The sequence below is a fragment of the Erpetoichthys calabaricus genome, chromosome 8 (genome assembly GCF_900747795.2).
Source record: "Erpetoichthys calabaricus chromosome 8, fErpCal1.3, whole genome shotgun sequence".
Classification (NCBI taxonomy): domain Eukaryota; kingdom Metazoa; phylum Chordata; class Cladistia; order Polypteriformes; family Polypteridae; genus Erpetoichthys; species Erpetoichthys calabaricus.
In genome coordinates this window covers 112,943,419-112,957,290 of record NC_041401.2, presented here as the reverse complement: position 1 = coordinate 112,957,290, position 13,872 = coordinate 112,943,419, and the positions used below count along the sequence as shown (strand labels likewise).

Below are 13,872 nucleotides of genomic sequence, written 5' to 3'. Positions count from 1 at the left end.
TGTTGGCACCTAAACTTATACAAAATGTCAAGGAAATATACAACATGCATTTTCATTACACACTTTTGTTATTACTCTCTTTACAGAGTAGAAATGCAATATCCAATCTCATACATACATACAGTACTATCTTTAAATATTAACTAAACAAGTTTGGTGGAATGAATGGTCTCCTCTTTTTGTCAAATTTCTTATGTTCTAATTTAGCAGCATTAATATTTGCTATCCTGGGAATATCCAAAATTTTCAAGCAAGAATGATTGAGATGGATTATGTTCTTTCAAATAAATTTTACTCTATGACAAAGAACAGAAAAAGTAGAAGTTATGATACAAGGACTAATTTAATTACTATTTAAGGTATTAAAGAAAAATGTGAAGAAAGGATGTAAAGGATGAATGTGCACTTTTTTAAACAGTGTATTGATTGATACCTAATTCAGAGACTAGTTCTAGCAAACCAAAGCCAACTGTTTTTTTCTGTAATAAAATGGGCAATGAATAAATATACTTGGTATACTTTCATTAATATCATGTCAGTTTCTAACCTGCTTAATCCAGACCACTGGAGCCCATCTCAGCTGGCATGTGGCACAAGGCAGTATATAACAGGGTGCCTGGCCATGATCGCAGAGCGAACACCCACACTCACACACCCACACATCAAATATACACTAGGGCCAATTTAGCATCGCCGACATCACCTAACTGGACAGTGGGAGAAAAATGGAGCACCTAGATGAGATCCACGCATACATAGGAAGAACATGCAAACTTCACAAGGGATTACCTGGGACGCGGTCCCTGGTCTCCTTGCTACAAAGCAGCAGAGCTACAATTGTACCACTGTACCCATAGCCTTAATGTTAACTAGAGGTATCATAAGAACAGATATGTCCCTACTAATTCGGTACCAAAGCTCCGAAAACATAACGGTACCAGCTTTTTTACAGTATTTTTTACTTCATACCTGTAGTACCAAGAAAGTTGGTACTGTGCTCATGCATAACTGCAAGTAGGCAAATTACTCCAGCAGGTACAAATAATATATGACAAACATAATAATTAATTTCTTTTTCTTTGCAACCTAGTTAAACTAACAAAGTATATTTATGTCTGCCTTTGAGCTGTACACAGATGTTTATTCAAAATGTGTGCACATACAGCAGCAGAGATAGATATAAAATACTGCATGTAAATTGGTGGCAGTTATTTCTTTCTTACCATAAATATGAGCTGGAATGAAAGATATTATTTTACAGTTTTCTTCCTTATGCAACTACTAGTGTTCTTTTAGAGTCTCCTCTTCAGAAATCTGGATTTACTGCTTTACGTTCTCTTAATCTGCCTACATCAGTAATTTGTGCACTTCTGGATAACTCAACTAATGACACGTAACAAGATTTTAAAATGCATGAAATTGTGTTTTTTTTTTAAATTTACAAATATTTATATTTTGTCTACTATCTTACTATAAAGAAGAGACACTGTAAGGAAAAGTGCTGTGGCAGGAATTTACCCAAAAGAATAATAATACATAAGACTTATCCTAAGGTGCTTGATAGACTACTACAGAACTAAACTATGAATGCCTGTATTTATTAAATAATATACCCATTTGAACCTGGTTTTAAAATGGATTAAAATAAGTTTCAAATTATATCATTTCTAGGATAAAGAAATGTGCTGAATAAAATGTTAATAATAAATGCTCACATATAATTTTTATCTAAGACCTGTACCATGAGGATTTGTGCTTTGGGTTTCATTATCATGAAGTAAAGGCATCTCACTGAAGTAGGTATTGTGGTATACAGTTGCTTCCTGAGCTCATTGACACGAGTTTTCCTTTTAGGTAACTTTGATTTTTATTTACTGCCTTACATGTCTACTCCCACAAATAATACATTCTTCTTTTGTTTCTATTCTATTACTAGTTTTTGTGCTCTGCAAGTATCATAATTTTGAAGCCTCTGGCCTCCTGTATTTTAAGCAAAATAATTGAAAGGCCAGCAACAGGGTTGTGTAACTGTCTGGATTGGCTCCATGTCCTTTGGCAGCTTGAAACTGGAAACATCGATAGTCACAGACCAAGGGTGAGTCATGCAAATGAGGATACACACAGTCTCAAGAGGTAGGAAATCAAGTGCAAAATGTTTTTATTTACAAACCAAACAACTGTGTCCATCCAAAAAGTACAGTGCTGTTTAATAAATACATAATCTCAATAAAAACAGGTTCCATAAAAACAAGTTTAAAAGCAAGGCAGCAATCTGACCACCCATTTAAAACTATACAGAGCTGGGGCGCCTCAGTGATTCTTCTATAAATTGAAGTCTCCTCTGCTAACCCTGGATGGGACCCTGCAGCCAGTGGAAACATCCTCCCAACAGGCACAGCCAACCTTTAAAATTCAAACTCTGGTCCCTGCTGATGTTATAGCACACGCTCCTCTAAATCCCTCTGCCACTTGGCCTTAAGCGGATGACCTCTTGAGCAATGGGGTCACCCCAGCTACCTTAAAATGCTCAGCCAGACTGACACTCTTCAGCGTTTTAGGTGTCTTCCATTTCATTTTTATTGTTCCCCTGTTCTTTGGCTTCCTTTTAATCTACTGTGGGATGCAGATGCAGCAATCATGGCTCCGGCTCTAATGAGGTAAAATGTCAATCCAGCACAAGCACATGCGAATATGAGATTGCCCATTCCCACAATTGCCTCTGGATCCACCCCACCACACTACCTATTCCCCACCTGAAATCTTGAGCATGTTGATTATTCAATTAAAATGCAAATGCCACAGACTCTCTATATCACAAGGAACTGACCTGGCCTTATGGGATGTTTAGCTATCATTAACCATAACAAATACCCAAACTGTGGAGAATACTTCCAAATGACTATGTCAAGTAGAAATACAGTGGAACCTCGGTTTGTGAGCATAATTTGTTCCGGAAACGTGCTCGTAGTCCAAAGCATTCGTATATCAAAGTGAATTTCCCCCATAAGAAATAATGGAAACTCAGATGATTTGTTCCACAACCCAAAACTATTCATATAAAAATGATTAATACAAAAATATAAAGTAAAAATACATAAAACAAATTAACCTGCACTTTACCTTTGAAAAGAATCATGGCTGGTGTGAGTTTTTAAACTCTTGTGGGATTGCACCCAACGGGACGACACACGGAAGAGCGTCCCAAAGCAATCGCAGTCTCCCAGTGCTGTAGCAGTTCGCCGTAAAAGCGAATCCGAAAAGATCGCGGACATGCTATAAGCGCCTGCCGTCGATGGGTGATACAAGGAACAAGGAACATTATAAATGTGCAGGGCCCTGCCTGACTGCTGTGTCTGTGTATAAATAACCGCTGCTGTTGCTGTTTCAAGCTGAATAAAGCTGGTGTTGCTAAAGTACTGAGACTCAGCTTTGTGTTTTAGGGTGCAAGACGGGGACTCGCATGTCAGAGAACACACGTGCAAGCGAGCACACACACACACATACACACGCGAGCGAGCGAGGCACACACACATAGATTCGCACACACAGTCACAATGCTAATGCTGCAGTAAACAGTATACGCTTGTACGGATGTTGACTATATGAGTGAGGCATGCCGACTCAGACGGAGAATAGGAGACGATTGCCCAAAATCCCACAGCGAGAGAGAGAGAAGAACCATCAGCTCAGTTGTAATCACATGACGCTCAGCAGACAAAGCGTATACATACTACTCGTACTGCAAGACCTCGCTCGTTTATCAAGTCAAAAGTTATTAAAAATTTTTTGCTCGTCTTGCAAAACACTCGTAAACCAAGTTACTCACAAACCGAGGTTCCACTGTACTATGATCAGACATAAGGCAGTAAGTAACTCAAACTGAGGCACAGACAGTCCTGCACTTTCCAAAGACACTAGACTTAAATAAGGGGCTGAAAATGATGACCTTGGAGTGCATTTAAGGAAGATGGCATTAGTACTTTAATATATGAGTGATTATCTGTAGAGATTTGACATTCTAGCAGAATAACAACCAAAGACAAGTGGGAATCCCATTATAATGAAACTGACAGGACCATAAAAATATTTTGTTATCATGTAATTTTGTTATAATGAATATGGGGAAAATACATTTAGTATTTTGTGACCGGGGTCACCAAGGACAGCTCCGTAGCTGCTCTGCTGCATTTGGTAAACAGCAAACCAAGAGCAAAGTAATTGGTTACCCTATGCAGGATCAGACTTACCACGTACTATGCTTGTTGCACAATGTTTAACATCCAACAGTGGGCTATGAAATTCTATTCCACATACTCTCCTGATCTGTTTTCTCCAGATTGCGCCTGCCGCTGAGGTGAATCCCAGCTGCTGGTGTTCTAATCTGAAAATGGAGCTAAAGCAGGATGATCGTCTGTGCGTTGGCTCCTAACAGCTCCTATTTTAAAAGAAGTCTTGAGACTTTACCTGCCTACTCTATACAGTAATAAAGCATCTGTATTTCCTTGAAAACCTGGACTCACCTTCCTGTCTCTCGTGCAACTCTGTCACCCAAGCTTGACAATACCTGTATAAAAAACAGCGCTTTCTTAAACTGCAAAAATATTTATTTTAGAACGACACATTAGGTTTTAAACTTTTTTTTTTATTAGAAATACAGGTATGAATACAGAATGAAAATGAGACATTAGATGCAATTTTTTTTAGTAGAAAAGTAAGAACACAGAATGAAAACGAGACGTTAAATGTAATTTTTTACAATAGGAATGCAGTTATGAACACAGAATGAAAATGAGATGTTAGATTTTTTTAAAAATAAAAATACATGTATGAAAAATACTGAATGAAAACGAGTAATTAGATGAAGATGAAGGCGCAATTCCAAAATGCTTTCACCACGTCATTTTTCTTCAATCCAGGAACAACTTTTTCCAGGATTGTTAATTTTTCTTTCAGCGTAAACTGATGCCGTTTCTCACTTGTTTTGTTCATCTCAAAGAAAACTTTGAGAAGCGATATGAAACGCGAACAATACAGTATCCGCACAAAACACAACTACCCATGGCGGATGCTTGGTGGAGCATTGAATCAGAATTCAGCTACTGTATGTGCTTGATGTCATGCCTACATGCTCGCTGAGCTTTCCCCCGAGACCAGAAATTTCTCAGCAGAATGTCTCTCTCTTTGAGACAACCTGTTGCAGTGTTCCTGAGAGCGGCACTAAGTATTTTTTGCATAGCATTATTACTTTCGGTAGCCATTTTTGGTAAAAAAAAAAAAAAAAAAAGTTTGTTATACTGAGATTTACATTTTGTTAAAACCAGATTTTAACCTGATGTTCTATGAACGTTTGTATAGGCCCACAAAAAGTATACGTTATTCTGAAAATGTAGTTACTTCAGTATTCATTATAACAGTATTTAACCTGTATCTGTTTAAAGAGACTAAACATTATTTTACTTATGAAGCAAAACAGCAACAAGAACCTTACATTTTAAGTGAAAGGCTATGAAAATGGCAAAAATGAAATTCCGAAGATTGCAATCAGTGAATATTCCAAAACAAAATGGCTCTAAAACCTGATTTAAACGACTAATCATACTTTGTCTATGGACCATAATGAATAGATATTGGTGAAGCTTCAGCACCCATGTTCCTAAAATAAAACTGTAAATAAAAACCAAGGTAAAGCGGATGATACTTTTTATGTTTTCTAAACAGGCACTTCTTTCAGTTCCTCTAGAAGTGATAATATATTTTATTTATATTTTATTTCTTCCCATTACTCATCTGGAGCAAACAGAACCTTTCTAATTTGGCAAAATTTCCTTATGGTTGGAAGTTTCAAATAATCAACAATCTTCTTGATTGTCGCCATGCACTTCTGTCTCTGGGGCATTCTTGCTTTGTGTATCCTGGAATTTGTCTTGCAAGCCAATAAGCCATCAGGTTTGTCCAATACTCAATAGGTCTATATTCAGGAATACTTGTTGTTATCAGTGCAGTTTCAGTATCTTGACTTCTTGTGGGATGGGACTGCATGACTTAAGAAAACGGCTTGAAACAAACAATGGGACATTTTACATGCAACTGTAGGCACGCATTCTCTGTCTTAGTCATTCTTGCACTTTTTTCTCAATTGACACTCAGCAGACTGTGCTGCTGTCATCCTTCTTCTTATTATTGTGTTCCTTGTTAAGTATTTGGCCTCTGCAATTTGCTTGACACTCAGCAGAAGTCGTTGCACTTCTTTTTCTTTCCACCATGTCACTTAGATTTGCAATCACTTTGGCAATACAACCCATAACCACACGTCACTTTGCTGAGGTTGCTGACACATGGAAATTTGAATTTCAGACCACAGCAGGTCTAAAGATTTTTGATTATGACCAAGATCAAGATTCTAGCGCCAGTAGTTTGGGAGTATTTGTGTGACAAACGGACAGGACCTTAGTATTTCATATCATATACCTGTAAATATATTGCTTTTAAAAGGAATCAATTGAAAAGTCAAGACACGGATATATCTATGGTTTAACTAGGCTGACCTGCTTTTTATGACTTCTGAGAAAGGTGCACTCTCACACCTACTAAATCACAACAATTTAGGGTATTGATCACAGAGGGAATTTAGCAAAGGTGGTCACTAATTCATCCTTGAACAATTTTGTAGTGGGGGCTACAAGATTGTAGATATTTAATGTGTGTTTTGTGCTAAGTAGGAGAAAAGGAGATCTAGAGGAGCCATTTCACATTCATTTGACCAAATCATTGTTTTATTTTCATTTGAGCAACCTTACTGTCTGCTTTATTCATTGTCTGAATCATCAGTAAGTCAGCCAGTGCAGAGAAACCTTGAGGTTTGGATTTATTTCAACCATTGCCGGGGACTCACACGGTGAGATTGTTTCGAATTATTTCAGGAAGCAGCAAACCTAACATATCGAACAGTATTTAATTTAATTCAGGACATTAATAACTTTGGACTCATTCTATTTCACCCATTTATGGCAGTTTGTTTTTGATCTGTGATCTGTGTTTATTCATTTATTGTTTAGGGACAAGGGAGGGCTTTGTTTTGTTTTGATTACTTTATATCCGTGTGCTTATTATAAATAAGATATATATAGTGTCTTTCACTTGTGTCTTTGGACTGGTGGGGGGAATTGTGAATACATTATATTATATATATATATCTCAGTTATCACTTTTCAATATATCTGCACTTAATTTTACACTCTGACTTGTATTGCCTGTTTAATTGTCGATTTGGTGAAAGGACTGCTTGTAAGGGGTACGGCTTGGCGTTGTCTGTACATTCCTCAGTTTAGCCAGGCCACAGGTCTTCGTTGTGTAGTTGCCAGTTTGGAAAAGGGGTCAGCTGTTACAAATTAATTTTCAAATTCCATTCAGTATCTTTTAACTTTTATTATTTTACCTACCACTTTCAATGTTGGACTCTGAAGGTACTATTGTAGTTATAATATCTGTAGTTTTAGCTTTTGTATTGTAGTGCTTAATAGGAAAGAGCTATATAAAATAAACCCAAAAGACTCAAACTCAGCAGAATCAAGTCAATAGCTTAAGAGTAATATGTAATAAAAATAATTCTGTATTTTTTCTCAGCATGTGTTTCTACTAGGGCCATCAAAGTTGACTCTTTAACACATGCGATTCATTTTCAAAGGTATAATGCATGATTTTGTCCTTAATTGACGGCCCTTGCTTTTTTAAAAAAAAAACAATTCCAATTTTGAAGATTGCTTTTAAATTGCCTAGTTAAACATACACAAAACTGAAAGCATTCTTCAGTTGTTACATAAAAGTAGTTGTGTATCAATGTGTTGATACACAAGAGCCATGGTCCTCAAACATAAACAGATGTCAGGGGATTTTTGTTACACAGTGGTCAAACACGAATCTCTACGTTTAGCTGTGGTTCTATTACACCACTTTGTCTCACGGTGATCATGCTGTGACACTCCACTCTTGTCTTTCCAAATCAAAGACCAATGGATTTCTATGAAAGTGAGCACGTGATGCGAATGCTGTCTTACCCACCCTATAAATCCCTCCCAATTTGCACATTATCTATCTCTCTCTCTCAGGTCTGGTTTGCCATTGTTACAAGATTTTGAGTTTTGGTGAACCTGTTTTTTTGCATCATCATTTAGAAATTTGCAGGCTAAAGCAGAATAATACAGACTAATTATTAACAGTAGAATATATAAATTTGCCATTAAAATTATTGAACAGCGCAAAGCTATATTTTCAGGCGGAGTTGTCAATGTTTGGTAATCATCATTCTTTCTTTAAAAACAAATAAAGGAATAGGCTAAAACTGGAGCCCTTCACTGACAATAATGATAGAATAAATCAAAGACATTCAACCATCACAATTGACTTGTTATTTTCCTCTTCTTTTCAATTGTAGTCATATATGACTTCACTTCTTTTTCTACTTCATTTGATCTGGGTTCATTTGTGACTATATAATTTCTGTAAATTAACCCTTTGATGCACACAAGAGAAATACACATCAGGTGATATCAATTTGCGGAAAAAATATATGCAAACAACCTAATAGAATCCATTGGCATATATGGCATATGCATAATGTCATTAAAAAATTATGGGACGTATGTCCCTATATGCACCACGGTCATGCTTCCAGTTATTACTTTTTTTGAAGATCAACAAACAATTTCTGTCAGATGTATAACATAAATGAACATCACACACTGTAGATACATTGTCAGTTCTATTTTCAATTTTCTTCTGTGCACAGTAATAACATCTTTTGCGTTTTTCTGCCTTTTTCATGGCATGTTCTGGCTTGTGAGGGTTGTTGCCATTTGTGTACGCCTTTGTGTTTGGATATTTGTCGGAATACTTCTCTCAGAGAGTTGAAGAAATTACCAAAAAAATACTTGACATCCTGTTCTGGGTAATGATTCAGTAAGGGTGCAAGATTACCGACTCTCCCAAATTATGCTCTACATGCTGTGCTTTCTTGCCAAGATATGGTTCAAATTAATATAAATATCCAGTACGAACATCACATCTGCACCACATTTTGAAGCCCCATTTTATTGGTTTGCCTTTTACATATTGGCACATAATATTGTGGCTTTTGAATTTGAGCATATGTTCATCTATGGACTGTTCCTCACTTATGCTGAGTATGTCCTGAAACGCTGCATTGAAATAAACGATAAGTGGGCGCACTTTCCATGCTTGATCATCGGGGATCATGCCAACCATTGTTATCAATAAAATGCAGAGCTGCTCGAACAGCCTCAAATCGCTGCAACTTGGGCGATATATGGCACTGCCATGTTGGGTTGTGTGGACCAGTAGGACCGTAATGTTGGCAGAACATGGTAACTCATGACTAAATTCATACCAATAAATGCCTTCATCTCGGTAGGTTCAATGGAGAAAAGTGTTTCCTTTCTGTTGCATATACCGGATAGCTTCTGGAACCAGTATTTCGTTGACGAGTTTGTCAAATTGCACAACTGCTTCAAATATTTGCAGGGGTGTTGGCATTGCATCCAAAGTTTCTGAATCTGAGATTTTTGTCCATGTTAACTTGTCCATAAACCTGTGGTTTCTCGTCGTCTCTGAACAGAAAATGTCTATAGGACTTGCGCCATGTGAAAGTTATAGGCAGAACTTTCTTCAGGTGCAGCACCCTTAGCAGAAGATGGAGAGGAGTTATTTGTGTCTGGCATTGTTTCAACAGTTGACCTCATCCGCTTTGGACAGTGACCAGAAGGACCAAGAACAGCAGGTTCTGGAGAAGTAACTGTGGAAGCATTGTCACTTCCCCGAATTTCTGTCATTCACTGGTGGGTCAAAAATTACATCTGTTCCAATCTTGTCAGCATCACCTTCCAAAAATTCTTGATCTTCTGTATCAAGTACCAAGTTAGTCTCATCCCCACTGTCATCAGCATTCAAATATTGGATAATATCATCATCATCAATGTGGAAGTGTTTTGCCATACCAGAATCTGAAGTAGAATGAGTGAATCACACCGGTATATCTAATCGACACATGCAGCACATTGGGACAAATGTATCCCTTCAAAAATGGACGCCTACAGCACACTGGGACAAATGTGTCCCTTCAAGAATATCATGTAATGTTATACGTATTTACGCATATTTTGTAACTTTACATCTATTTTTAGCATCTACACAAATGAATTAATAAATCTGATCAAAAAAAGATCAGAAGTAAATTTTATATTTAAAAAAAAACTCACCTGAAATATATAGCATGGCACGCCTGAATGACAAATAAACAAGCACTGTTTATTTGTCACAAAATGCCGGCTTGAAGCACGTGGACAATATAAATGACCTACTGCAGTGGCCTGACACCTGTTGGATCCATAACAAAACATTTTGCATCATTGCGTGTGTAAATAAACTATAGGCATGCATTTTAATATGAGGGATATATTTGTCCCGAAAGCGTCAAAGAGTTAAAATTACAGAAAATGAGCCACAGCATGAAGTTATGGGAGAGAGTAGTGGAAGCTAGATTAAGATGTTGATTAGTGAGCAGCAGTATGGGTTCATGCCAAGAAAGAGCACCACAGATGCGATGTTTGCTCTGAGGGTGTTGATGGAGAAGTATAGAGAAGGCCAGAAGGAGTTGCACTGTGTCTTTGTGGACCTGGAGAAAGCATATGACAGGGTGTCTCGACAGGAGCTGTGGTATTGTATGAGGAAGTCGGGAATGGCAGAGAAGTACGTAAGAGTTCTACAGGATATGTACGAGGGAAGTGTGACAGTGGTGAGGTCTGCGGTAGGAGTGACGGATGCATTCAAGTTGGAGGTGGGATTACATCCAGGATCGGCTCTGAGCCCTTTATTATTTGCAATGGTGATGGACAGATTGACAGACGAGATTAGACAGGAGTCCCCGTGGACTATGATGTTTGCTGATGACATTGTGATCTGTAGCGATAGTAGGGAGCAGGTTGAGGAGACCCTGGAGAGGTGGAGATATGCTCTAGAGAGGAGAGGACTGAAGGTCAGAAGGAACAAGACAGAATACATGTATGTCAATGAAAGGAAGGTAAGTGGAATGGTGAGGATGCAGGGAGTATAGCTGGAGAAGGTGAAGGAGTTTAAATACTTGGATAAACAGTACAGAGTAACAGGAATTGTGGAAGAGAAGTGAAAAAGAGAGTGCAGGCAGGGTGGAAAGGGTGGAGAAGAGCATCAGGAGTAATTTGTGACAGACGGTTATCAGCAAGAGTGAAAGGTAAGGTCTACAGGTCGGTAGTGAGACCAGCTATATAATATGGGTTGGAGACAGTGGCACTGATCAGAAAGCAGGAGACAGAGCTGGAGGTGGCAGAGTTAAAGATGCTAAGATTTGCATTGGGTGTGACGAGGATGGACAGGATTAGAAATTAGTATATTAGAGGGTCAGCTCAGGTCGGAAGGTTGGGAGACAAAGTCAGAGAGGCGAGATTGCATTGGTTTGGACATGTGCAGAGGAGAGATGCTGGGTATATTGGGAAAAGGATGTTAAGGGTAGAGCTATCAGGCAAGAGGAAAAAAGGAAGGCCTAAGAGAAGATTCATGGATGTGGTGAGAGAGGACATGCAGGTGATGGGAGTGACAGAGCAAGATGCAGAAGACAAGAAGGTATGGAAAAAGATGATCCGCTGTGGCAACCCCTAATAGGAGCAGCTGAAAGAAGAAGAAGAAGAAGAAGAAAGAAGATGCAGTGTGACTACTGTTAGCAGTAATCGAGATCCAAGATCATGCTTGGCTTTATCAGGTTTGGTTTATATTAGTTGGGGCCTTGAACAGATGGTAAAACATTTTTTAGGGGCCTTGACTTCAAAGTTTAGGAACCCCTGGTCTAAGTGACTCTGTTAAAAATGGCTCAAATTTATGAAACTTATTATGTTTGCTTTTGATTTAAAATTCTCCCAGATATTTAAAGGACAAAACTGTAGATACCTGCACACCTTGTGTGGCAAATTTAAATATCATAAAAGTAGAATGTCCTTTGCTTATCATTTAAGGACAAAACATGCTTGATGCTGCTGTTAAAAACTCTAAGGAAAAGCACAAAATCAACAGCAGACTACAATCCATGAATGTACAACTCTACTTTTGTCTATGAATGAAACAAAATCTAAAGCATTACTTACTGCTATTTATGGCAAAATAGATCACATGAGACTAAAGTCTTCTAACTGACTAGATGATATACAGGGCTGGGACACATGATTAAGTGAGGTCTGACAGTTCTTCAGTTCTTACACATTACCTTCACATGGGACAATTGTGTCATATATCTACTTGATATTGTTGAACTATATCGGTTAATCGAGAGTAATCAACTGACAAAAAACCAAAAAGTACACTCAGTTTGTGGCCTAATGGATCCTGAAAAAATATTAATGTTTGGTGATGTTACACTTTTGTTATATTTGTAACTACTGTAACAGTAAACATGTCTGTGTAGTTTCCTTTTAACCATTTGGCAAGTTTTTCTGTGACCTGAAATAAAAAAGAAAACAATTACCTCTACCTCATCTGCATTTTGCTAACAATCTAACAAACTCGGGTAAAATTGTAATTCATAATTAAGACAAGGAAGACATGTGACAAAAGTGCAGAACAGACATCTTCTAGCAATTCTAGTGTATTCCAAAATTGTTATAATTTAGCTAGTGATGGAATATCTACTCCAAATCATTTGTTTCCTTTTATCATATAGACGGTCAATTGGAATAAGATCTAATGACCCGAGAGACCACATGCATTAAACTTAATTTAGTGTCATTCTTCTAGAACTTATCTGGTTCATTAGACTTTTCGCTTATAGCATTACTCGACTGAAGAATGTCTGTTAATTCAGTATGAGTATAGTGATCCTCTGAAATAATGCACTTAACCTGAAAATATTTATTAGTTATTCAATTGTTTACAATGTTTGCTCTACCAAGACACACAATATATGTTAAAAAAAACAGATGTATTAGTGGTATTAAAAACATGAACTATTGACACGTGGTGCTCTGAAACCTTGGTTCTCCCTTCAGCATGAATCAGCAAAAACCAGGATTTACCAAACCAAATAATGTATTTTCAAGTTCTTCTTTCTTTATACCTCTTAACTTTGGTGATCTACATGTTCTTATTTATTGATGTGTTAGTGGAGCTTGACTGCATTGATTGGAACTGTGCATTCTGATAAGCCTCTTTTGCAAGTGCTTGGTTCTTACCTATTACCTAACCAACTGTTGCAGATTACCCATTTAAATTAAAACCAACATTGATTGGTAGCTTCCTTTCAATATATCTGTGACACTGTCAGAAGTGAAGGTGTACTTAACAGAATGGCACTCAGTCATTTGATGCTCATTTAGATATAAATTAAGCCAAAAAATAAATAAATAAATTCAGTACTTTTCTGTAACATAGAATATTGAAACTCTTCTGAGGTTTCTATTGAAGTTCTAGGCAGTTGTCACAGATGTAAAAAAATATGTAGCCAGGCTGGATTATGATTTAGATACTAGAAATACATGGTGGAAATTGTATGGCATCTGAAATAAGAAAGAAATCCCACTCTGTAGTAAAGTCAAGAAACCACTCTGGTTCACACACAATAAGAACTCAGAAACTGGTCTACAAGAAAATAAACAGTTTAATGATAAAATACAATTAAGTTTTAACCTGTATCCATCTAACAGCACAACTCATAAAACATTTTCCTAAAGTCAATTTGTAGTGCCAATCTAGATGGGCTTGTTTTTAAAGCTGCATTTGAGAACTGTTTGGAAAGGACAGTGTGTTACTTCCTATTGTTAATTTCATTGCAAGTCTGCT

General features: G+C 37.4%; 1 protein-coding gene across 1 annotated transcript in view; it reads right to left on the bottom strand.

Moving 5' to 3' along the window:
• hdac4 (histone deacetylase 4) overlaps positions 1–13,872 on the bottom strand; it is a 552,364-nt gene that overhangs the window by 61,852 nt on the left and 476,640 nt on the right.